Source organism: Saccostrea cucullata, unplaced genomic scaffold, assembly GCF_032062105.1.
Source record: "Saccostrea cucullata isolate Sc308-1 unplaced genomic scaffold, CSIRO_AGI_Scuc_v1 ctg464, whole genome shotgun sequence".
NCBI classification, from domain to species: domain Eukaryota; kingdom Metazoa; phylum Mollusca; class Bivalvia; order Ostreida; family Ostreidae; genus Saccostrea; species Saccostrea cuccullata.
In genome coordinates this window covers 123,246-129,297 of record NW_026924659.1, presented here as the reverse complement: position 1 = coordinate 129,297, position 6,052 = coordinate 123,246, and positions in this window count along the sequence as shown.

Sequence of the window (6,052 nt, the reverse complement as noted above, 5' to 3'; positions counted from 1 at the left end):
GCGCAGATCAAGAATTTTTTTCCAGGGGGGGGGGGGGGCGGCAACCCAGTCAAAAAAATTCCAATCCCAGAAATTTCTTGACAAACATAAAAAGAAGAAAAAAACCTAAACTCGCTCAAACGTCAAAATTCTATTTCGTAGAGGGGTTAACTTTTTTCCTTGTTTTAGTAACCTTGTAAATTCCAGGGGGTCCTACCCCCCCCCCCTCTAGATCCGCGCATGGAAGGCGAAGTACATGCACCCAGGCATACTAGAAACACCCCGGTCTTTTTTTCTGCGTTAATATTTTATATTAAAATAGCACTTTTCAATAAAGAAAGAAATATCTTTAGTACGCACCGTGTTTATCATCAACCAGGAGAGCTAAAAAAATCTTAATTTTTAATCTCGAAAATTCTATTTGGTGGTGGTGAAGGGGGGGGGGGGGGGGGTCAACTTTTTTTCAGTAATAAATTTTACTCATATGCCACTAAGTACATGACTTTTAATATATAAATTGACTATTAATACTGCAACAAAAAGTGTAAGGGATGGGGGGCAATAAGCCTTTCGCTGAACTTTTCCAGTAGTAAAAATTTACGTTTAGGAAAATGTTTCGATCGTGGCCACCCTCCCCTCTACCGATGAAACGTACCCCATAGGAGGTCGTCCACCCGGAAGTCAGTATATATATTGAGACTTTGGTGGTGTGATTGTACATTGTATAATTTCCTTTTCGAGAATTTTTCACTCAAATGGAGAAGCCACCTCTTGTCGGTGAAGAGCTGCAAATTTGTGCTATATATACTCGGCACTTATAGCCATTGAGCAGTGAGGGATCTTTTTTCGTGCCAGCACCTACTGCGACACGGGACCTCGGATAATACGGTCGGGATCTCATCCGAAGGACCGAACTCCACGTTTTATAGTGGGAATTTCGAACCCACGACGTATTGGTCGACTCCTTTCTTCTGTACTTCGTGACTCTATATAGAGCAGACGCCGTAACCACAGTGCCACGCGGGCGACTGCATCCAGGGCGGGGGGGGGGGGGGGGGGGGGGGGGAGAAGAGTCATTATCCATATGTACTCGTGAAGATTATCTATGTTTAACTAAATGGTTAAAATAATTTAATAATAAAACACTATTAAAATAATATTATTTAAATATTTATTCATATAGAACGGATAACTTTTCTTCAAAACCTGAAAACGTTGGTATATATAAACATTGTTTTACAATTTAAAAAAAACTATTCGGGGGGGGGGGGGTTGCTAGGAATGGGGGCGAATTGCTATATATAGCGAGATTTCCCACGGAAGACTAGCTATATATTGAATCTTCCCCGGGGGAAGTCCCACTGTATAGTCCTCCGCAGGAAGCATCACTATGTAGTCAGTCTTCCAGGGGAAATCTTACCATCTAGCGAGACTTCCGAGGGAATGTATCGGGTGCATAACTGAACTTATGACAAACATCAGTCATTTAAAAATGTAAGTTTGATTGATAAAGTATTAAGGCAGAAAATTGAAAAAACTCGAATAACCCCGGCCCGGGTTTGCTTACCTAATTTTACCAACACTCTTAGCAAACACCCCTGCCACCTAGCGTTATAATGCGGGCACGGTGTATTGACCTGATGAGTGTAATGACCTGATTGACCTGATGAGATATAAATCGTAATTTACCTAATTTAAATGACGAATTGAAATTATTTTTTTTTTTTAGAATTGTTCATACAATTATTAATTTACAATATAAACAAAGATTTTATTTGATAAGTTGATATTTAAGATTTATAGGATAATTTACCGATTTCAAGGAGTGTAAAGACCTGATAAATCGTGTAATGTCCTGATGAGACTATTTTTCTCTTTTCTTACCCATTGTTGGATATTTGTATTAAACTAAGTTTTTATATGTTTCAATTTATGATTGTCTTTAAGTTAAAAGTAAAGTTTTATCAATTATAATTTTCAAAGTTTTTTTATTTAAAAAAAAATCCGTACTAATGGTGTAATGACCTGATAAAGAATGACCTGATGGAAATGCCAAAGAGAAATATCTTGCATATATATGTTGTTTTTATTTATTTATTTATTTGTTTTTTGCTTTTTTGAATTTTATATTCATTGGTCCAAGGTCTCAAATTTTATTAATTATAATTGTCATATTATATATTATGTTGTAATGTTATGTACTTGTTTGTAGAACTCTTAGCCATGCATGTGCATGTTTCCAGACCCAACGACGTGGACGTGGTTCTACTCTGGGTCCTCTTTGTTTTTATAGTATTAGTTTTTTATTATTATTCATTTGTTTTCTTTTTTTCTTTTCTTTTCTTTTTTTTTTTTGTTTGTTTGTTTGTTTGTTTTTGTTAAGTACTTGTTTGTAGAACTCTTAGCCATGCATGTGCATGTTTCCAGACCCAACGACGTGGACGTGGTTCTACTCTGGGTCCACTTTTTTATTTTCTGATGTATTTGTTTTTTTTTTTTTTTTTGGTTTTTTTTTTCGATTTTTTTTTTATTTTATTTTTTTTTTCATTTTTTTTTCTTTTTTTTTTTTTTGTTTTGTTTTGTTTTATTTACATCATATACATCTAGATCGATCTGTCTACTTTTGTCTGCCGTCAGTTGTTTCTGTGTGGTGTACAGAACCAGTCTGCATCCTCCAGTGTATCTGCACAGTCTAAATGTCTCCATACATCACAGGCAGTCTTACCGGCGTCACACCCGATCATTTCTTGTACCAAATTTGGAAGTCTGCATTTGCTACAATCGCAAGAAATGTCTACATACACCACTTTCTTTTTGTTTAACTTGGCTTTTGTTTCTAGGCGTGGAAAGGGTGTGAGCAGGTCTCTCTCTAAGCAGAACACCAGATGATCTCTCAGAAATGCAGAGTCATATTTTATTAGCTCTTTCCCAGTGTAATACCCATAACAGAACTGCACAAGATTGGCTATTGCAAATAACCCACAATCAACACTGTTTGTCTGCTGTTGTATGGAGGGAACACGAACTGTTACTGTCTTGAAATCACCTCCATACAAACTGGCCAGCTGTATTTGAAGCGAAGGTGACAGGGTGCCACTGAACAAACTATCAAAGAGATAGACCTATCTCCTCGATGGAATCTGGGGCAGGATAAATAACTTTATCACATATTTTCCCCTTTATCCCGTTGATATAGCTCATGTGATATCGTTTTCGTATCAACACTATGTACTCCTACGCCGCGTGACGTAATGTAAATAAACAAATACATGTGTATGATGGAGAGAATGACTTAATTTGTCAAATTTCACTTTATTTGATCTATTTTAACAAAAATTCATTCATGAATTTAAAAAAATAAGCGTTGAAATATTTTCTTTCTCTATATTTGTACGAACTATTTCATACAGCATAATTTTATTACTACGTTATTTGGTCTGAGGTAACCGAAAAGGAACTTTGAATTAAAAATAACGACAAAATACACATTTATAGTGAACAAAATATGTGATAAAAAGAATCTCCCATGGTTTGTGGTTTGATATGATTTTTATCCAACTCGTTGTGTGTTTTCTATCCCCTCGCCAAGGCTCGGGGATAGAAAACACACAACTCGTTGGATAAAAATCATATCAAACCACAAACCATGGGAGATCCTATATGTATCAATGTCGTTTGTCCTGGGTTTTTTCCTACCAGATTTTTTGTCGCTCCTTTTTAGGCTTTTTTTAGACAAACTACGGAGACTGATTTCCCGATTGTCCTCGTTTACAGGCAACCCAACAAACATGCGGACAGCTATGATGTGGTAGCATCCAGAAGAAGATGGACATTGACAGGACTCTGGGTGAAGGGTAACGCAGTATTTTGCGTCATTGTGGCCCCTGACAACGTATGCTTCACATTCGGGAACGTGCGTAACACCTTTGTTGTCTAAGACATACTTGGCTAAGGAACGTTGGCTAATGTCTTTGTTTTTCAAAGGTGTTTGGTCCTGTACGGATGGCTTGTTGTCAATAGCATATAAAGAAGTGTCATCAGCAAAAAGTCTTATATGGTTCACTAGATCATCACAAATATCATTAATACATAAAAGGAATAGGAATGGTCCTAGGACAGAACCCTGAGGAACTCCAGCATTTACTGTTTCAGAGTTTGATGTAAAACCATCTATTACAACTTTTTGTTGTCTATCAGACAAATAATTCTCAATCCAACCTAGTACATTGCCATTTATACCATAATTTGTTAGCTTTGTTAAAAGGCCTTTATGCCATACTCTATCAAATGCCTTAGAGATATCACAAAAAATAAATCTTACATCTTTACCTTTATCAAGATTCGAAATGATAGTATTATATATTTCTACCAGTTGATTAACAGTTGAATCTCCAGGTTGAAAGCCAGACTGATATTTGTATAATATGTTATTGTCCTTCATAAAGTTATATAAATGTTTAAACAGTATTTTTTCCATCAATTTACACAAGACACTTGTTAGAGATATTGGTCTATAATTAGATACCTCTTGAGCACTCCCTTTATTTTTAAAAACTGGTGTTATTTGCGATAACTTTATATTTAAAATATTACATGAACTTTTGTAAATTATATATAGGGAAAATAAAAGCAATTGTCATGAATTAAAATGAAATTGACGAACAGCGTAAAAATTGCGCATCCTTTCCGATGACAATACAAGTACAAAAATATTTTATTTTATTTTGACATTTTTATTACCTGAAAATACGATTCGCGAACAACACGAGAAAGAAGAACAAACCCGCGAAGTTCATAGACATACGTTATCAATTCAACTTTGCTAAGTTTTTTTTATTTGAGGATTTCGAAAAGTACCATTTTATAAGAGAAATAATAATTTTGAGATGATAATTCCTTCATGAATATGCATATTCATCTGTACGTGCATGCACATCTTGTTTCTCAACCAATGAAATAAATATAAAATGAATTAGCTATGCAAAATATATTTGATTAATTATTTTGTCCAATCCTAACACAGAAAAATAATTTAGAGAAGTTAATTTATCCCTTAGCTTCAACCAATCCCTGTGGACTGGAATTAAGCCGAATTAAGCCGAATAATTACACACTGTGATTTGATAAGTTTCTTAAAATAGAACACATCAAAGCCGGATAACAAACTATACAAGCTAATTAAAAAATTCACCCAAACTTTATTAATTATTTTAATTAACTAGCTTCTTTTGATAATGAAGCAAGGTAAATTATTAATGTTGTTATATTACTGCGCTATCTTAAAACTTGTAACACATCAAAGTCGGATTCGTTGCATCTAAAATATAAAATACACTCGACATAATTTTCGGATGAATTAGACTTATTTGTATATTAAAGTTGTTGACTAATAAAGAATTTATTTCAGTTTCATTCCACAAAAAAACTTTTTAAAATAAATATATGCAAGAATTCTCCTCCACAAATAACTAATCTGATACTTATCAGGTCATTTCATATCAGGTCATTACACAATAGCAAAAGTTATTAATGGTAAATTAACATTTGTGAAAACAAAACACATGCAAAATTTTAAGTTTTTATTAAAACATTAAAACATAAACACTTTCAATAGAAATTTTTTTTTTTAAAGGATATATATTGAATAAAACAGAATAATGTTCATCAGGTCATTACACTAGATATCAGGTCATTACACTGAAGTTATTGGGATAGCGTCCCATTCAAACACAAAAATGACTTGTAAAATTATTTTTTTGGTTCTTTGAGATGAAGAACAACACCATATGTAAAAATAAATATTAACAGTACACTTTATTCGGTGTTAATTTAATTATTTCTTTAAATAATGTCCATCAGGTCAATCAGGTCATTACACTCATCAGGTCTTTACACTGCGCCTATAATGCGGCACACTAAATTCGGACAACTTGTATTCGTCTTCATTGAATATGCTTCATTGTTTGCGTGATTGAGTTAACGTTCGTAATAGATATAATCATTAAGAAACTGTATCAATTTAAAAGAAAGTAAAATGAATTTACAAGAATAAAGCAACATAGAAGTAAGGACA